The 22,694-nt window shown below is 26.8% G+C and overlaps 1 long non-coding RNA gene across 1 annotated transcript; it reads right to left on the bottom strand.

Annotated features, from left to right (window-relative positions):
- Positions 1–21,807: 21,807 nt before the first annotated feature.
- Positions 21,808–22,311, bottom strand: LOC131612747 (uncharacterized). The gene is made up of 2 exons (XR_009287470.1): positions 22,193–22,311; positions 21,808–22,069 (listed from the first exon to the last, which is right to left on the bottom strand). It is a non-coding gene; the product is annotated as an uncharacterized LOC131612747 (long non-coding RNA).
- Positions 22,312–22,694: the final 383 nt, after the last annotated feature.

Genomic DNA, 22,694 nt, shown 5'->3' on the forward strand with positions numbered 1-22,694 from the left:
TCACAAGCCAAGTCCATAAATGCTTCATTCAAGAGATATAGTCCAATACATTACAGGTCCTTTTTAGAGGTCAACCAAAAGCAGTTTTTTGTCAAAGGACATATCATCAAGATAAAATCTCCAAATGAAAAATATGTTCCAAAGTGGCTTGTAGAGGACATCTTTAGGTTTCCAAAAAGTCCTATAACTCTTCCATATCTTAAAATTTTAGGGAGATCTGCCTTGACAAAGTTGGTCGATTTTGGAGGCAAAATGTGAAATAAAAGAGGTTCAAATTGGAAATTTTTGCAAATGGGCCTATCTCGTTATGACCCAAACTTGATTATGAAGTTACTAAGAATCTCCAAATTCAATCCCATGACTATTTGATTTTTATTATAATTTTAGTGAATTTTATTCATTTAAAAAAGATAGATAAATCAAGTAAATGAAGAAAATATGAAAATATTTGATTTAATGTTGATTCCCAATCAATTTTATTAATCAAAGGGCCATATTCTTAAGCCAATTTCGTGCAGGTAATGATTGAAAAGAGAGAATCAAGAATTGGACCAATTTGGAAAGTTGAAAATTATATTTCAATCAAATTTCAAATGATTGATCCCAAGAGATTTGGCCTAAGTTTGTTAACCTAAATTGTCCCAGTATATATACACAAGCATTCCTAATTCCAAGGGGAGTTTTTTGGACGCACAGAACCCTTAAAAGCTTCAAGAAAAAAACCGTGGACCATGGTGAAAGGGAGACTGAGTTTCGTTTCGTTTTGAGCCATTCAAAGCATCGAAGAAGCTTTCTTGGTGTTCTCTGAGTCAAATGCAACCTTTACAGACATTCACAACACCCCGCATCGGGTCCCTATCCGTCACGGTTTGCCAAACTTTTGAGTGATTCGATTATGACAAATTATGTGTTTTAAATGAGTTTTGATTATACCTTTGAGTTTGTATGAGTTATTTGAAGTTTACTGGATGTTTAATTGAAGTTTGGTTGCAGATAAAGGAATTCGCCATTGCTAGGTCATTCAAGCTTGGAATGAGGGATTCTGGAATTAGGGAAAAATGGCCCAAAATAAGGGTACCAGTGGATTCAGGGTTGAATTTTGGTTCGACCTATCTATTTAATTCTAATTTATGTTCATGATTTACGGGGTTGAAATCTTGCAGATGTTAGCTATGAATGTCGTCGCAGCAAAGGTGTGCCTGATTCGTAGCTAAAAATCAGAAGATTAAATGGAGAAGATGAAGAAGACAAGCGCGCGGGTTGCATTTGAAATTTTAAAAAAAGGGGATTTTGTTTTATATTTATTGTTATCGGCGCATCTCTTTATCAGCATGGAGAACTGGCAGAGGTGGCTGAGACGTGTTGATGGTAAGCAAAAAGACATGGGTTCGATCCCAGGTCGTACGTGTTGTTTGTTTTTTTTCTTGTTTATTATTTCAAAGATTCTATGTTGCGCTCCCCTATGCGTCTTTGCCATACACCTTCAGCTATCACCATCAGATTCAACACAAGCTTGATCTAACGCCCAGAAAGGATGCTGCCCACCATGCTCCTTCAAGGCTTCAATACACAGGATCAATGCTTAGGTTTTCTCAATTGTTATTATTTATATAGTTGTTTTATATTATTGATATAATGGTGTAAATAAATCAATGTTTTCTATTATATATAATTTGATTGTTAAATTAGATTAAGAATATAATTAAATAGAATTAGGCTAATGACTATGATTTAGGATTATTTCCCGATTATTTCGATTATGTCGATTTAATTTATTTAATCAATTTTTATTGTTAAAAATCACAAAAAACCCTAAAAGAGTTGTTATCAATGCATTAGGGTTTGCCCAATCCCACTGGCCATTTGGCCAAGTTTTAGGATCTAATTTATTATTCATTCCGACTGAATCAATTGGTCGCGATGGTTAATAATCAATGAATTTAATTAATTAAATCCAATAATAAAAATACATCTATTTTGCTAAATGGTTTTAACCAAATCCATTGGTTACAATGATTAGCATTTCCTCGTTATCAAGTTCGTTATTATTTGTAATTAAATCTATTGATTATGAGGGATAATGATAATTTGAATTATTTAAAACACACTTATTTGTTATTAGTGATAATCGAACCTATCGATTAGAATTGGTAACAATTCCCCACTAATCCGTTAACTATGGTGATCAAAATTATTGATCATCGCGACTAACGGTAACATATTAAACCAGAGTTGTACGCCCAAATCTTAAAACACTCCTTCAAACTACGAATTTTCATCTCTTCAATACTGCGATTTTCAAAACTACGATAAGGTAATTCAAAATACCTTGCGAACTTCGCATTTCAAAAACTACGATAAGGCAATTCAAAAAGCCTTCAAACCACTCCATATCAAATTATAAGGCGTACAACCCTGCCCCGAACTACGTAGACTCTGATCCTCCATAAAGAGGTACGTAGGCACCTGGATAACCAAGGCGAGTCCCCTTCCCCAAAATTCTAATTAGGTTCAAATTTTGCTATTTACCCTATTAACTTTCTGTCACCTTTCTTTATTTTGCCATAAACCTTTACTTTACAATGCAACCCTTAGGAAAGGGTTAAGGGTGCTTAACACCTTCCCTTGACCTGATTATAATAATCTTACCCCGATCTCTTAACTGCGTAGGGTTTCCTATTCGCCCTGGTAGAATAGGTGGCGACTCTAAAACCTTTAATTTTTAGGGCAGGTTGCTACATCAGCAGCGATATTTTGAAACATAAATTACAATTTATCATGGTTACATTAGATAATCATTGTGGTAAGTACCCATAGTTTATTATATACTATGTAGATTGCTTGTTTTTCCATACACCTCATTAAAGAAATACAACCATTCAAATTGATGAAGAAGTGTATAATCTGAAAATTAAACTATTTTTGAAAACCAGCTTAAACAAACCACTGTTTTCTGAATTGCATTTCCCTCATCATTTCTTTCCTGCTCTTTAACACATAAAATATGGTTCAATGGTATGATTCCTTCATTGCATCGATTCCTTCGATTCTAGTTTAATTTGAACAACATTAATTTATTGGCTGGGTCTACCTTATTATCGTCGCTTATCATTGTGATTGTTATGATAACTTATCATCATAACAATCACGATGATAAGCGATGACAATGAGGAAATCCCAACCAATAACTACATTTTATTCAAATTAAACTATAAGAGTGTGTTTGGATGAGTTAATTCAGAAATTTTAAGAAATTCAAAATTCTAAGCTATTCAAATGATTCAATTAAAATTCATTCATTATTAAATTCATTTGTTTGGATGAAATATTAAAATGATTTATTGTTAAATTTTTGGGATCATTTTCATAAATTTTAAAACTTTTAGTCCAAATTAAAAAAAATGAAAAATAGGGACCAATTTGCAATTTTTAAAAATTTGAAGGGACTATTTTGTTAAATTTGAAAATTATTAAGGACTTATTTGCAATTTTTGTGGGTGATTTTGAATTTTTTATAAAATATGAGGACCACCTTGCCAATTTTTAAAAATTAATAATAAATAATTTAACAATTGTATTATATAGAGTGAATGAGCAGTTTCATATTCTTTACTTAATGGTGTCATTTGAAATTCCTTAAAATTAACATGAATAAAATACCCCATTTTAACAATTCTCCATATTTTTCATCCAAACAATAGATTTTGGTCAAATCATTTTTAATCCCCTCAAAAAATTACTTTTCCTTAATAAAATACTTCATCCAAATACACTCTAAGAGAAGATATCAATGTATTGAAGGAATCAGGTCATTGCATCACATTCTAAATGTTAAAGAACGTGAAATAAATGATGGGATATAAGAAATTCAGAAAACGTTGATTTATATAAGTTGGTTTTCAAATATAACTTAATTTTCAGATTCCAAGTTTCTATGTCAATTTAAATAATTGTATTTTCAGTGAAATGTTAATGAAACAAACAATCTACATAGCATATAATAAATTATACTTTATCTATTGTCAACCTCTATAAGAATTTAATGAACAAAAAATTGGTAAGTCACAAGAAGCCTCTTTCTTGTGACTTAGCAATGTCTTATTCTTGTTTTGAGAATATTTGTCAATAACAACATACAATAACACAAAAAATAAATGCAACAACATAAAACATACATTTTAGGACACACCTTTTATAGAAAATTATCATAAAAATGGAACAATTATGAAGTTCATATAGTTTGTGAAGCTATGAAAAAAATACAAAGGTGGATGAAATTTCCAAAACAACTTCATACTTCTTATATTTTTTCCATAGCTAGGCAAACTAAATGTACGATAGCCACACACACGCTTTGTTAAGGTCGTGAAGACGAATCTGAAAAAATCATGACAACAAACATTTATCAAAAACAACATACAACAACATCAAAGCTTATGACGATGAAGAAGAGAAAAAATATTATAAAAATCATGTGAAACATAACAACAATATACACGAAAATGGGAGAATAGAAGAATACCTCCATGTATGACGAACAAGATAAATTGTTATCACTTATGAAAAAAAATCATATGGAATAGGAAAGCTAATGACAAAGAACAAGATTGACGACTATTCTGTAGAATAGTAAAGCTAATGAAGAAGATAAAGATAAAAAATTGGGTGCTAGGGTTTTACTGTGATGGTTACGGCAATATTGTAAAGAAGCGATAGTTTATTCGCTTATATATAGGTAAACTTGTCACAACGGATGTACAAAACAACCGTAGGGACACCCCTTTTATTATTTTTTTAAGAAAATAAATAAAAAAGAAAAGGCACGCCTTAAATTTAAAGGAATAAAATATTTTAGGACGATGAGCTTCGAACCCATGAAAGCTTGATTTTATCACCATGGTGAGCATAACAACTGTTATTATATCCTAAGAATTTTAAATTTAAAAATTAAAAAAATGTTAGCGCCTGAGAGTTGAGATGTCACCACGGTGTTTGGAAGAACTGTGGTGACTTGGGTCTTGTTGTTTCTACGTTTTGTAGTAGTGACAAGTGGTTTTAAGGAAAGCCGCAAAGTGTTTTTGTGGATTGAACATTATTGATATTGAAGTGTGGAATAAGACAAACATGATAAATCTTCTGTGGAACTTAAGTGGGAAAGCATACTCTCTTTGGGTCAGATGGATCCAAACTTATATCTAAAAAGCATGAACATTATGGACATTAAAACTTAACCGTCTCATACTTGGATCATGAAAGTTATTCTCAAGTAAAGAGATCATATCCGGAACGTGTCAGCTTGGGAGGGCATTAGTAAGATGAACAAATTCAATATAACGGAAGTATATAGTACTATGCTGGTTTGTGACCGAAAGATGGAAAGGAGAAATTTAATTTACGGTAATATGACGCATCTCCGAGCTTGTTTTTTTGTGGTTGACTTGCCATTGGAAATTACCAACTAAGGATAGATTACTAAGATTTGGTATGCTTGATAATATGAATTGTTGTTTATGTATAGATGATGAATCCATATATCATTTTTTTTATATGTCTTGATACGAGGCATTTATGGATGGAGGTACTCGATTGGATCTAGGTAGAATTGCCCAAAGGATTGGAAGCATGAAATACAATGGCTAACCTAACAGACAAAAAGGAAAGGTAATAAAGCGGCCGTAATAAAGAGACCATCTATGAACTATAGGCCTTAAGAAATGGAAAATGTTTTGGGAATAAGGTGGATAGCAAAGATATAGGTAAAAGAATTTTAGATGCAATTGTGTATAGGGCTTGGAATAACACGAACGTTAGGAAATGTATAGATATCCTAATGTTATATGGGTGATAGTTTTCTAGTTTTCATAATCTTTTTGTATTTTGGTTGTTGGATCCTCGGTAACGCTTGTACTTACTGATCTTTTGAGTTAATTTCAAAAAATATAATATATATATATATAAAATATCCCGTCCCAATAAATATACAAAAACACTTAAATAACAATTTGAAAAATATAAGTGCCATAATTTTATTTTATTTATTATGATACAATCTCACATTTAAAATTGAGCATTTGTACCATATTTATTATAGATTTAACTACATTTATGTACGCAAATACATTTATATTTAGGACTAGCAGGGTCTCCATAAGCCCCACAACTTCCATTACCATTATAAGTTTGATAGCACCATTGTCGACATGCAGCAAGGTCACAATCGCCATCACGGGGTGTTGTACATAATTGATCAGCTTGACATGTCATGGTTACAACTGTGGAAAAAAAAGCATGACATTATAATTAAGTTTGATAAGGTTAACTCCCATCAAATAAACATTACTTACATACATAAATATAATATAAGTGCTATGAAATAAAAAAAAAATTATATACCTGAAAAAATAAAGAAAAGAACAAGAATTGACATGAAAAAAAACTTAGTCATTTTGAAGAACGTCAACTTCAATAGAGTGAATGAGATTTATTCTACCTATATGCAGACCTTGAATTTATATACAACAAAAAGTATAAAATAATTGATAAAGTGGAGAGTGGATAAATATTTTTTAGATTTTTCCATATAAATCATTAAGTGAACCTTTTTAATATTTTAAATTAATACATATTTAGTAAATATTCTTGATATTTTATACTACTACATATTTAATAAATATTCTTAATATTTTATATTAATGTATATTTTGTAAATATTCTAGATAAAAAGGTAAATTCAAACAAAATAAATATTTTCAACAATTTAAGATTATTTAAGATTGTACATTTGACTAATATATTATTGATTTCAATATTTGTCATTCAAAGAATTAGTGTCTCTATTTTAAATTTTAAATAATTTTGATTTTTTTCTTACTTTTTTTAACTTAAAATTGATAATTTATTCATTTTTTAATGAAGTATAGCATTTTTTTTAGCTGTAAAGTTCAACAAACTTCTGTTGGTCTTCTTTTCTCAATTTTTATTGAAAATTGATATGCAATATTTTTATAACATGTAATTTATATTTTTTTTCATTTTAAAAATTCGACAAATATTTGTATATGATAATATTTCAAGAATCGCAAGTAACACATCATTTATAAATGTTAAATTTATAAATGGTTAAGAGAACAAAATTGTTTGAATTTAAAATATATATTAAAAATTTAATTTTCGTGAATTTTATAAAAGAGAGATTAAATCTATAAATTATTTTAATAGAACATATTGGTAAATTGTATACTTTACTATCATGTGTAGTTTCTTTCTTGTCTGAATTATGTGTTCTAACCACTTTTAAGTGACTCGTTCTTTGAAAAATATTCACTATATTTTATTCATGATATTTAAGAAAACAGTAAATTTAGCTAATACTTTAACAATAAATTTTGTATTGTATGCATTTTTGTTTGTTTCAAATATTTTTTTAGTGACTAAATTTTTAATGAATAACAAACAAAAATTATTGTTAATATATTATAATTATTTTTATTTTCACACTGACGTTATTAAAAAATATTAATTTTATTTAAATTCTTAGCCACAAATACTTGTCATGGATATGATTTTATAAATTATAAATATATAATTTTATTTTAAAATACAAAACTTAATTAAAAACAAATATTTGTTGTATTCCTTAAATATAAATAATATTGAAAAAAATATTTAATTGAAATACACCGACAATGTAAAGCAATTTTACACCATCAATAAATTATAATCGTTAAATTTTTGTAAATTTTTTACTTTTTCTTTAATTATATATAAAGTATTATTTGTAAATGGTTGTATGCAAAATATTTTACATCGTCAGTGTATAACAATTATTTCTTTAAAAGACAGATAAATAATATATACAAAAACATAAATTAAATATGTTATATAAAAAAATAATGCATGTAATTATATTTGGAATTTATGATAGTCATCTCTTTTCTAAAGTTATATAGAGACAAAGTTTAAAACAGTTATAATTGAGGTATTATAATTATTTTTTTTTATATTAAATTTACTAAAAAAAATATTTCGAGTAATTTTTAATCACAAAAGTTTATCCTATATATGATTTTATAATAATTTATAAGTAGTATATTATAATTATTTTTAATTTTAATTTTCAAAAGTATAAAAGTTAATTAATTAATTAATTTTTTTAACAAATAATTTAAACATAGCAATTTCGAACCTGAGACCTTGAGAGAAGCACACTCTCAGGATCCAAATATTTCAGCGTTAGATCACACACACGCACACTGATTAATGAACACGCACACTAATTAATTAATTAATGATATATGTTCCCTTAAATTATTTAATTAAGTAGAATAATATTTTAAGCACTATATGATTCTTTAGATTAAAAATATCTCCTACAGTATCTTTTATGTTTTTAACTTTTTATTAAAAACAAATTGATTAATAAGAGTCATTCGTTTCGTGTATGAATTGTATACTCCAACGATAAGCTAAAGAAATATATCCGTAATATGTTCTTTACAAAATCATTCATAATTCAAAAGCGGATGAAATCGAAAAATTTAATAAAGTTAGAAGTCAGACCTATATTTGCAAAAAATTAAGTCTGCACCACTATTACTCTCTCTTTAAATATGCGTGATGAAAATATTAGTGGTGTTAGACGGATCTATGCACTTAGCCAACCTACTCTAAACCTCCAAAGCACCAAAGAATGGTTGGAGAAAACTTTAGCCATTAAAATTTGATCCAGAGCTTGTCTTGTGCATGATTTTTATGATAAAATATAATGCTTATAATATAATTACTCTCTTTTTTATAAGATATAAAGAAATTACTAATGGTTATAGACAAGCAAATCTAAATAAATTGTATATCTGAACATTGCTCATTAGTTGACTCATTTTCAAAATACAAAAATTAAAGCAATAAAGTCTAAAGTTTTAATAATTGTTGAAATTTAATTTTTCACTTTTTATGTTGAAGGTATTAAATTTTTTTTTAATAATTCTTTAATAAAGTATATTTCTACTGTGCATGATTTTTGTAATTAATATAATTTAATTATTATCTTTTTCTTATTTAAACAATGGATTTAAATTTAATTAATTTTTTTGGAATAAAAGCATTAAAATCTCATTATCCAAAACAGTCATTACAATCGATCCAATAGATTCAGGTAAAAATTAAACTCCAACCCTAATCTATACAAAGTTTATTTTTATTTTGTTGCACCCCAAAATTTGTCCTCCTAATTTTACTTCTAACTGGCTTAAGCTTCACATTCATATGCATCTCTCCATTAGGTCATTTGCATGACTTTGCATTCATTCATTAATTAAAATATCTAAAAGCATGGGATCAAGTATCATGGAACAAATTGGGGCCTCACGTAGTTTTGGCACAAGCTTATTTATTTCTTCAAAAGGATGCTTGATACTTGATCAGAAGATGATAATCGGTCCAACCTCTTGAAAAGTACTTGATCAAACGATTTCTATTCACCTGGATCTCTTGACCTAGGGTTTATTTCCCTAGGCACCTGATGCTCATGGACCTCAAAGGATTATGTTTCTCGTGCCTTTGTGTTGGGGTTTACCAATTGATTTCAGGATTTTGTTATGATCATTATATGAACTATTTCAATATATTGAGGTTTCATCTAGGTTTTATCATGTGGTCATAAATTGGTTCGCTTGATTACTTATGTTATAAATCATATACTTTGGATTTTATGCAAGAGTTTGATGTGAAATAAGGTGCCTTGAGAATCATTTTCAAGTTCAGAGGAAATTTGCTGAAAATTTGACCAAGGTCCTTCATAAAACCTTTTAGGCTTTCATACTATTATCACATGGTTCTCATTCAAGTTTTCAAAATGGAAATGGTGAAGACAAGATTCGAATTTAAATCAAAGTGATCGAGGGAAAAAGAGATTCAAAGGTCATTTGAGAAAACAACCATACTCCATTTCGTTACATTTTCAAGTCATGAGCAGAGTCATTACAAAAACCCATTCATTGCAATTCCCAAAGTTACATAGCAAAAGACATGTTCATAAGAATTATTAAAAAAGACATGTTCATAAGAACTTTGTAATGAATGGTTTTATGTAATGACTCTGCTCATGACTTGAAAATGTAACGACAGAATTAGATGATTGTGTAAGAAGTTGCATTTTAATGACTCTGCTCAGAACTTTGTAAGAAGTTGCTCGGTACAGGGCATTGGAATTAGATGATTGTGTTTCATTGGCTAGTATGGTATACTGGGAAGTTTAGGTACTAAGGATCTTGATCTGAAGATTTTAAGTCTGGAAGTTACAAGATTAGATGGGATTAGACTTTAGGTTTTAGCAGCAAATTGTGTAATTTTCTTATGTACTTGTGATGGTACGGAATGCAATGTTACTTGAATGTCTTATGAACATGTCTTTTGCTTATTACAAAGTTCATATAGCAAAAGACATGTTCATAAGAACTTTGTAAACAACCATACTCCATTTCGTTACATTTTCAATGACATGAGCAGAGTTATTAAAAAAAAATCAGTTGTTACTATTTTTAAAACTAAATATTAAGACAATTTCTTAACTATTTATATCTATATCAAAATTTGTATATTTTGAATGAAAAGAGTTTAAGTTATTAGTTTGTCTAAACCTCTAACATAGAAGGAAAAGAAGTTCTTCCAATGATTGTAGTCATGAACTTGATCGATGTCGAAAATCAAATTGATAAACAATGAATATTTGAGAGACAAAACAACAACTGATATTTAAGAGACAAAACAAAACTCAATGTCTAAAATAAATTATCTAAGTTTAAATAGCTTTTGAAAAATAATGATTTTACATTACGATAGAATTAACAAGAATATGTAAATCAAAGAATTAACAAGAATATGTAAATCAGAGCAATTTTTATTTATAAATAAACAAAAATCGGTGTTTGCTTAAAATAAAATTCTTTAGAGACTTTTGTATCTTATAATCACTTTTATTTTAATTTTAAACAAACTTGTTCTTAATAGCTTACTTTGAACAGTTATTATAATAAGATAAAACAATTATAGACCTAAATTGTTTTCATAAATTAGAACTTCTAGTTTAAAAAGGTTTTTTAAAACATAAAAAAATAATTGTTAATTGTTAGAATTTAGTAGGTTTAAATTAAATAGACAATTAAAAAAAATTAAAATTTATTGAAATAATCTATTTTTATTTTAGGTTTTTGAATAAAAACCAGATTATATCCAGATCCACATATAAAATATGGATGGATAACCAAACCATTTATGAATAAATCGGTTGCTAACAAGTTAACAATTTTCGGATATTTAAAATAGTTTTGAATTTGGTATTGGATTTAGACACCCATATCAACCATGCATGTGTACCCAAAGTTGTAATAAGTTCGTCTATAGAAACTATTGTACGTAATTTCATTGAGACTTCACCATCGCATTCTCGATCGGTTCTCCATAGGTAAAGTGTTTCTCCGTAAATAGTTGTCATTTTACTTCAAGACTAAATGTGAATCAGTTTTAATCGGACAACATTTTCTAATTTCATTTTCACATCGACACTATGCGGATAATATAAAGTCAGTCAAATTGTCTTTGATTAATAGAGCTAACATAAAGGATAACTGTGACACAACTTAAAGAAATTTTTAAACGATATTTTTTAAAATTTAAAGACTAAATTGAATCTCCAATAAAAAAATAAGGGACGAAAAATGATATCAAACCTTAATTTAAAAAATATGTTCGCTATTACTCAACAACATTTCAATTAAGATGCTTAAATTGTTGAGTATTGCATCATACATCAAAAAAATATATCTTCTTCTATTAGGAGTGTGACTATTGTCTCCTATTCTAAATCTATATGGCACCTGTAAACTCGGTTTTTTGAGGCGAACTGACTCCTTGCTCTTTCTTTTTTGATTTTTTATATTTTTTGCAAGAGTCGCCACCGACTTTTATTTTATCCAACATTTAGGAAAGGCATAAAAGAACAGGAAAGACCTTTTGACAGATTTTGGGTTCGGGGGGTTGGTTATACAAAGGGAAGGTTTTAAGCACCCTTTGTATCCATGGTTATCCATGGGCTCTTAATTGCTTAGCTCACTTTTTAAATGCTTTATTGATTTGAAAATAGAAGAAGTGAAGATGGACAATAGGTCACATAGGTCTCTGAAGAGTTTCACCGGGAATAATGCCCTTCAAATACCAGATAAAAGTTTTGAAAATAGATGAGAAGTTTTGAAAATACGTTGTTTGAAAATGAAAGTGTTTGAGCAAGCAATTAGGAGTTATCTACTCTCAATTTATAAGACCTTTCCTATGCATTTAATACTTTTCTTAAATGATGGTATGATTAAAAAAAGTAATAAGAGGGAAAACCATAGAGGTGCAACTGTGCAAATTAAAGTGCTTCTTTTTTTTTTAAGTTTTATCTTGATTATTAATGTTTTCGCTCAAAGGTAAAAATATGGTCCAAGTGGACAAAAGGAAGATGACGGAAACATAAACAATGCGTCCAAATGGACAAAGAAAAAATAGCGGAAGCATAAATAATATGTCCAAATGGACAAGGAGAAAATAGCGGAAATATAAATAATATGTCCAAACGGACAAAGAAAAAATAGCGGAAACATAAATAATATGTCCAAATGGACAAAGAGAAAATAGCGGAAACATAAATAATATGTCCAAATGGACAAAGAGAAAATAGCGGAAACATAAATAATATGTCCAAATGGACAAAGAAAAAATAACAGAAATATAAATAATATGTCCAAATGGACAAAGAAAAAATAGCAGAAATATAAATAATATGTCCAAATGGACAAAGGAAAAATAACAGAAATATAAATAATATGTCCAAATGGACAAAGAAAAAATAACAGAAATATAAATAATATGTCCAAATGGACAAAGAAAAAATGACAGAAACATAAATAATATGTCCAAATGGACAAAGAAAAAATGACAGAAACATAAATAATATGTCCAAATGGACAAAGAAAAAATGACAGAAGCATAAATAATATGTCCAAATGGACAAAGAAAAAATGACAGAAACATAAATAATATGTCCAAATGGACAAAGAGAAAATAACAGAAACATAAATAATATGTCCAAATGGACAAAGAGAAAATAACATAAACATAAATATGATGAATGATAAAAATAAAGTATAAAGCAAGAAATATAAAGAACAATATAATAAAATGCGGAATTTAAAGTTAATTGTTAGTATGTTAGCACGCGAATCATCTTGAAGCTAGTCAAGTATATCCACGATGTTAGTGAAGATCGATGGTGAGTGAATGATGATCTTGGATTTAAAGTTAATGAAAATTTATCAAAAGCTTGATAGAATCATAGCGACTACACGATAAATTTCCAAAAGTCTTAAATCAACTGCATACAATCTCTGCCATATTTGATCCTTTATTCCAATTCGGGACAAAGAAAAAGACAAGAAATAATATCAAATAATATACAAAAATAAATATAAAACAAATTAAACTTAATTCATTTTTTTTTGTGATTTTTTTGGAATTGATTTTAAGTTAATTAACAAGCTAATTAAACAAATAATTATACAAATAATTAAACTTAACAAGAAAAATATTCTTTTTTATGTTAAAAATTTGATTATAAAAATATAAACCTAAATCTAAAAGGAAACTATTTTTGGAGTTTTTTTGATTGGTTGAAAATAATTAAAAAGCAATATTTACATAATTACTAATTAATTAAGCAAAATAAATTAATTATGAAAAGAAATAAAATATTTTTATGTTAAAAATTAAATAAACATTTTATCAACTTAAAACTAAAATTAAAACATTTTTTGAGAAAATTGAAAATATGCATAAATATGGAGTTTTTAATTCATGAACTCCTAACACTACTACATATTAAAAATTACATTGTACTTACTCTATGATGCCCCAAGAGTGGAATAGAGTGATTGAAATTGATTGAAGGTGGCTATTTGAATGAGCCTTGATTTTTTGCAAGTTTCTTGAAACTTTTGAAAAATATAAAATGCTTAAACTATGGCTTTGGTGTTTGTTGTTGTTCTTTCCCTTTGGCTCCCTCTATTTTTCCTCTCTTTTTGCTCCTCTTCTTGAATGAAGAAAATGAAGTTCTATTTATAGGCAAATGATTTGATATGGAAGCCTTGCAAGTTGGAATTGTCATGATTAATTTTGTGGAAAAAGAATGGAATATTCTTTCAATGAGTGCATTTCTTTAACCATGGTTAAAACACTCAAGTGTTCTTCTCTTCAATCTTGCAATAATATCTTTAAGCATCTTGAATTGGTCTTGATTGGCAACCATAAGCATCTTTTATAATATCTTTGAATTATCTCACTTTAATTAAACTTTAAATGAATAAAATTTAATTAAAATGAAATAAAAGTGTCATGAATCATGGATAGGTCGTGGATGCCCTTTAGACATATGGGAATCAAGATTGAATCACAAAAGAATTGGCCTTTTTGAAAAAGAATCAAGTTTTGGTCATTACTTGTTTTATGCATTTTCCCAAAAAAGGTCAACTTCATCAAGGCATATATCCCTCAATTTTGATCCTATGAAAGTGTTCTTGTACTTTTTGGAAAGCTCAAGATGTCCTCTACAAGCCACTTTGGAAGCGTTTTTGCATTTGGAGAAGTTATCTTGATGATATGGGCTTTGACAAAAAACTGCTTTTTGTTGACTTTCAAAATGACCTGTAATGTTTTGGCTTATATCTCTTAGGCGGAAGCATTTCTTGACCTTGGTCCCAACATAAAAGTTGTAGAGAATTGAATTTCCTTGCGAATGAGCTTTGGTTGGAATTTTTCTGATAAATTATGAGAGAGTTATGGTCGGTCAAAGTTCAGTTGACTTTTAGGTAAAAAACTCTAATTTTGAAACTTGGAGTTTTGTCGATTTCTGAACTTTTCTTGATGAATTATGATCAACCATTGATCACATGATGAATCTTTTGACAAAATATGGATGTTGACAAAAAATTGCATTTTTGACTGTCTGTTGACTTTTTGGTCAAACTGGTCGTCTGTTGACTGTTTGAGCTGTTGACTATGCGTCCGAGCGAATCGAAGTTTGAAAATTTTCCTGGTGGTAATTTGAGATATATGGAGATCCATGAAATCCATTTGAGGTCTCAAAAACTCATTCTCCTGAAAAAGAAACAAAAACCCTAGTTAGGGACTGTTTGTGTGGGAGACAGTTAGGCGTACGTGATTTTTATGCAGTGTTGAGTCTCTGTTGATCACGTGATTATCAGAAGACTTCTAGAACAAAATCTTGGAAATTTGAAGTGCGAAAGATTGATTTGACTGATGGTACAAACACGGAGAATTGCGCTGATAGCGGGTTTGACTGGTAACTAGCAGTATAATCTGAAACACGGACTCCGCGCCTGCAAATTTTAATTCTGTACCAACTGCGTCAGCATTATTTATCTGAAAATAAATCTCAAATAAACAGTGTATGAAGTGATAAATAGTATTTGGCGTTTATGTAAGAATAAATTTAACAGCGAACCAAAATACTGTATAAAAAATTCTAAAAATTGAGTATTTATAAAATCAGGATATTTATGAAATAAAAATCCAAGATTGTATAAAACTCCAAATTTTTAGACAGAAGTCTGTTGACTTCTCTTTTTTTTTTAAAAAAACGCAGGCAAATTTTGGGGTATAACAATAATGATCATAACACTTAGAAAATGATGGGATCTCAGAGGTCAAAAATTGGGGTGCAACAGCACCATCTATCACTTTATTGAATTTTTTTGTATAACTATTCAATGTTTTATAAGAAATATTGTGTCAATTAACTTTTTTACTTGTTCTTCCCACATCGACGATTTGCTACATTTCCCAACATTGAATTTATATACTATAATTAAATAAATAATCACTCAAACTTTTCCATTATTATATTTTTTATCCAACAAAACTCAATTATAAATGACATGATTTTATTGAACTTATTTAGATATGCTCTTACATTAAAAATTGAGAATTTGTGCTATATTTGTTTTATAGATTTAACACTTATGTACGCAAATACATCTATATTTAGGACTAGTAGGATTTCCATAGGCCTCACAATATCCGTTACCATTATAAGTTTGAGAGCACCATTGTCGACATCCAGCAAGAAAGCAATCACCTTCACGGGGTGTGGTACATACTTGATCTGCTTGACATGTCATTGTTATAACTGAAAAAGAAAAGCATACTTACATTTTTATAATTAAGTTTGATTATGTTAACCCAACAAATCAACATTACTTATACATATAAGTGCAACGAAATACAATAACAAATTTTATATACCTAAAAACTTAAAAAGAAAAGGACAAAAATTGGCATGAATGAAAACTTAGTCATTTCGAATAGCTTCGATTTCCATAGAGTGAAGATATATTCTGGTTATATGGCAAAATTTGAATTTATATAAAAACAAAAAATATAAAATATTGATGAGTTCAAGGGTGAATAAATTTTTTTTAAAGATTTTTCTAAATAAACCATACATTGAACCTTTTTATATTAAAGTTGAACACTTATATTTAAAATATTTAAGAATATAATCTATTATTGTAATTTTTTATATTTTAGATTTTTACATATTTAATAAATAATTTAATAAAAAGACTTATCCAAAAAAATTAAATGATTTTAAAAATATAAGATTACATATCTTACTAGCATATTGTCGATTTAATTATAGTTTTGACCCATCTATCGTATTTATTATTCAATGACGTGTTATTTTATTATTCAATGATACTTTAATATCGTATTTTTATAATTTTTTATTTTTATTAATATAATATATTGTGTTAAATTATTATTCAATGATACTTATTGTTTAAATACTATTGTTTTAGTTTATTTAATACATTTATTTTTAATATTTCATTTGATTCAACTATTAGGAGTGTTTATGGTAATTGGTTATTTTCAAAAACCAAACTATAATCAATTATAGACCATTTAAATAGTTTGAATTTATAATCATAAGTATATTTTAATCAAAATCAATTATAAAATTAGTTATATATATTCTATTATGGTTTTATAACAAATTTTTATACAATATCCGATTTTAAATTGGTCATGGTTTTATAACCAGTTTTTTATACAATGTCTGATTTTAAATTATTTATTTTCTCAAAATCATTTTTAAATCGATTATTTATATTTTAGATGAAAAAACTAGATTTTTTATTTAAAACTTTCAGTTATTTAAATAAAATCAGTTGTTACTATTTTAAAAACTAAATATTAAGACAATTTCTTTACTATTTATATCTATATCAAAATTTGTAGATTTCGTACGAAAAAGAGTTTAAGTTATTAGTTTGTCTAATCCTCTGACATGGAAGGAAAATAAGTTCTTCCAATGATTGTAGTCATGAATTTGATCGATGTCGAAAATCAAATTGATAAACAACGAATATTTGAGAGACAAAACAACAACTGGTATTTGAGAAACAAAACAAAACTCAATGTCTAAAATAAATTGTCTAAGTTTTAATAACTTTTAAAAAATCATTATTTAACATTACGACAAAATTAACAAGAATATGTAAATCAAAGAATTAACAAGAATATGTAAATTAAAGCAATTTTTATTTATAAATAAACAAAAATCAGTGTTTTCTTAAAATAAAAATCTTTAAAGAGTTTTGTGTCTTATAATCACTTTTATTTTAATTTTAAACAAACTTGTTCTTAATAATTTTTTATGAATTGTTATTATAATAAGATAAAACAATTATAGACCCAAGTTGCTTTCGTAAATTAGAACTTTTAGTTTAAAAAGGTTTTTTTAAACATAAAATAAAAATAATTGTTAATTGTTGGAATTTAGTAGATTTAAATTAAATAAACAACTAAAAAAATTAAAATTTATTGAAATAATCTATTTTTATTTTAGGTTTTTGAATAAAAACCGGATTATATCCAGATCCACATATAAAATATGAATGGATAATCGAACCATTTATGAATAAATCGGTTGCTAACAAGTTAACAATTTTCGGATATTTAAAATGGTTTTGAATTTGGTTATGGATTTAGACACCCTTATCAACCATGCATGTGTAGCCAAAGTTGTAAGTTCGTCTATACAAACTATTGTACGTAATTTCATTGAGACTTCACCATTGCATTCTCGACCGTGTTCTCCATAGGATAAGTGTATCTCCGTAAATAGTTGTCATTTTACTTCAAGACTCAATGTGAATCAGTTTTAATCCGACAACATTTTCTAATTTCATTTTCACATCGACACTATGCGGATAATATAAAGTCATTCAAATTGTCTTTGACCAATAGAGCTAGCATAAAGGATAACTGTGACACAACATAAAGAAATAAGGGATATAAACGATATTTTTTAAAATTTAAAGACTAAATTGAATCTCCAATAAAAAAAATAAGGGACGAAAAATGATATCAAACCTCAATTCAAAAAATATGTTTGCTATTACTCAACAACATTTCAATTACGATGCTTAAATTGTTGAGTAGAGCATCATACATCAAAAAATATATGTTCTACTATTAGGAGTAAAATCTTTCACTATTGTCACCTATTATGAATCTATATTGCACCCTCTATCACTTTATTGAATATTTTTGTATAACTATTCAATTTTTTATAAGAAATACTGTGCCAATTAACTTTTTTACTTGTTCTTCCACATCGACGATTTGCTACATTTCCCAACATTGAATTTATATACTATAATTAAATAAATAATTACTCAAACTTTTCTATTATTATATTTTTTTTATATAAAAAAACTCAATTATAAATGCCATGATTTTATTGAATTTATTTAGGTATGCTCTTACATCTAAAATTGAGAATTTCTGCTATATTCTTTTTATAGACATAACACTTATGTACTCAAATACATCTATATTTAGGACTAGTAGGATTTCCATAGGCCTCACAATGTCCGTTACCGTTATAAGTTTGAGAGCACCATTGTCAACATCCAGCAAGAAAACAATCACCTTCACGGGGTGTGGTACATACTTGATCTGCTTGACATGTCATTGTTATAACTGGAAAAGAAAGGCATAATTATATTTTTATAATTAAGTTTGATTATGTTAACCCATCAAATAAACATATATATATATATATATATATATATATATATATATATATATATATATATATATATATATATATATATATATATATATATATATATATATATATATATATATATATATATATATAAGTGCTACAAAATACAATAACAAATTTTATATACCTGAAAACATAAAGAAAAGGACAAAAATTGGTATGAATGAAAACTTAGTCATTTCGAATAGCTTCAATTTCAATAGAGTGAAGATATATTCTGGTTATATGGAAAACTTTGAATTTATATAAAAACAAAATATAAAATATTGACGAGTTCAAGAGTGAATATTTTTTTTTAAAGATTTTTCTAAATAAACCACACATTAATTCAACATTTTAATTTTATTAAAGTTGAACACCTATATTTAAAATATTTAAGAATATAATATATTATTGCATTTTTTATTTTTAAATTATTACATATTTAATAAATAATTTAATAAAAAGACTTATCCAAAAAAAATTAATTGATTTTAAAAATATAAGATTATATATCTGACTAATATATTGTCGATTTAATTATAGTTTTGACCCATCTATCGTATTTATTTATTCAATTGCGTGTTAATTTATTATTCAATGATACTTTAATATCGTATTTCTATAATTTTTTATGTTTTATTAATATAATATATTGTGTTAAATTATTATTCAATGATACTTATTTTTTAAATACTATTTTTTTAGTTTATTTAATATATTTATTTTTATTATTTCATTTGATTCAACTATTAGGGGTGTTCATGGTTGGTTATTTTCAAAAACCAAACTATAATTAATTATAGACCATTTTAATAGTTTGAATTTATAACCATAACCATATTTTAATCAAAATCAATTACAAAATTAGTTATATATTCGATTATGGTTTTATAACAAATTTTTATACAATATCCAATTTTAAATTGGTCATGGTTTTATAACCAATTTTTTATACAATGTCTGGTCTTAAATTATTTATTTTCTCAAAATCATTTTTAAATCAATTATTTATAATTTAGATGAAAAAATAGATTTTTTATTTAAAACTTTCAGTTATTTAAAAAAAATAAGTTGTTACTATTTTTAAAACTAAATTTTAAGACAATTTCTTAACTATTTATATCTAAATCAAAATTTGTAGATTTTGTACGAAAAGAGTTTAAGTTATTAGTTTGTTTAAACTTCTGACATGGAAGGAAAAGAAGTTCTTCCAATGATTGTAGTCATGAATTTGATCGATGTCGAAAATCAAATTGATAAACAACGAATATTTGAGAGACAAAACAACAACTGGTATTTAAGAGACAAAACAAAACTCAATGTCTAAAATAAATTATCTAAGTTTTAATAGCTTTTGAAAAATAATGATTTTACATTACGACAGAATTAACAAGAATATGTAAACCAAAGAATTAACAAGAATATGTAAATTCTGAGAATTTGTATTTATAAATAAACAATAATCGGTGTTTGCTTAAAATAAAAATCTTTAGAGATTTTTTGTATCTTATAATCACTTTTATTTTAATTTTAAACAAACTTGTTCTTAATAACTTATTTTGAACAATTATTATAATAAGATAAAACAATTATAGACCCAAGTTGTTTTCATAAATTAGAACTTCTAGTTTAAACAGGTTTTTTTAAACATAAAATAAAAATAATTGTTAGTTGTTAGAATTTAGTAGATTTAAATTAAATAAACAATTAAAAAAAATAAAATTTATTGAAATAATCTATTTTTATTTTAGGTTTTTGAATAAAAACCGGATTATATCCAGATCCACATATAAAATATGGATGGATAATCAAACCATTTATGAATAAATTATCGGTTGCTAACAAGTTAACAATTTTCGGATATTTAAAATGGTTTTGAATTTGGTTATGGATTAAGACACCCATATCAAGTATCAACCATGCATGTGTAGCCAAAGTTGTAAGTTCGTCTATAGAAACTATTGTACGTAATTTCATTGAGACTTCACCATCGCATTCTCGATCGTGTTCTCCATAGGTTAAGTGCTTCTCCGTAAATAGTTGTCATTTTACTTCAATACTCAATATGAATCAGTTTTACTCCGACAACATTTTCTATTTTCATTTTCACATCGACACTATGCGGATAATATAAAGTCATTCAAATTGTCTTTGACTAATAGAGCTAACATAAAGGATAATTGTGATACAACTTAAAGAAATAAGGGATATAAACGATATTTTTTAAAATTTAAAGACTAAATTGAATTTTAAATAAAAAAATAAGGGACGAAAAATAATATCAAACCTTAATTCAAAAAATATGTTCGCTATTACTCAACAACATTTCAATTAAGATGCTTAGATTGTTGAGTATTGCATCATACATCAAAAAATATATGCTCTACTATTAGGAGTAAAATCTTTCACTATTGTCACCTATTTTTAATCTATATTGCACCCTCTATCACTTTATTGAATACTTTTTGTATAACTACTCAATTTTTTATAAGAAATATTGTGCCAATTAACTTTTTTACTTGTTCTTCCACATCGACGATTTGCTACATTTCCCAACATTGAATTTATATACTATAATTAAATAAATAATCCCTCAAACTTTTCCATTATTATATTTTTTATCTAACAAAACTCAATTATAAATGCCATGATTTTATTGAATTTATTTAGATATGCTCTTACATTTAAAATTGAGAATTTGTGCTATATTTTTTTTATAGACTTAACACTTATGTACGCAAATACATCTATATTTAGGACTAGTAGGATTCCCATAGGCCTCACAATGTCCGTTACCATTATAAGTTTGAGAGCACCATTGTCGACATCCAGCAAGGAAACAATCACCTTCACGGGGTGTGGTACATACTTGATCTGCTTGACATGTCATTGTTATAACTGGAGAAGAAGAAAAAAACATAATTACATTCTTATAATTAAGTTTGATCATGTTAACCCAACAAATAAACATTGCCGACATACATATAAATGCAACAAAATACAATAACAAAGTTTATATACCTGAAAAAATAAAGAAAAGAACCAGAATTGGCATGAATGAAAACTTAGTCATTTCGAATAGCTTCAATTTTGATTGAGTGAATGAGATTTATTCTGGCTATGCAAAACCTCGAATTTATATTAAAAATAACAAATATAAAATAGTAGAAAAGCTGAAGAGAATAAATATTTTTTAAAACTTTTCAATATAAGCCGGTATACAATGAACCTTTTAAAGTTAATAAAGTTGACCACCTTTATCTAAAATGTTTAAGAATATGATTTACCATTGCTTTTTTTAATATTTAAAATCAAAGAATATTTATTAAATACTCAAAGTATGAAAATAAATTTAAATAAAATAGATATTTTTAACAATCTAATATGTATATTTGACTGATGTATTATTGGTTTAATTATAATTTTGGTCCACTGTTTTTATCTCATTCAAATAATTAGTCTCTTTTTTTTTAAATTATAAGGTATTTTCTTATGTTCTGAAAATAGTTTCCCTCTTTACGTT

This window comes from Vicia villosa, linkage group LG6 (genome assembly GCF_029867415.1).
Source record: "Vicia villosa cultivar HV-30 ecotype Madison, WI linkage group LG6, Vvil1.0, whole genome shotgun sequence".
In the NCBI taxonomy this organism is placed as follows: Eukaryota; Viridiplantae; Streptophyta; class Magnoliopsida; order Fabales; family Fabaceae; genus Vicia; species Vicia villosa.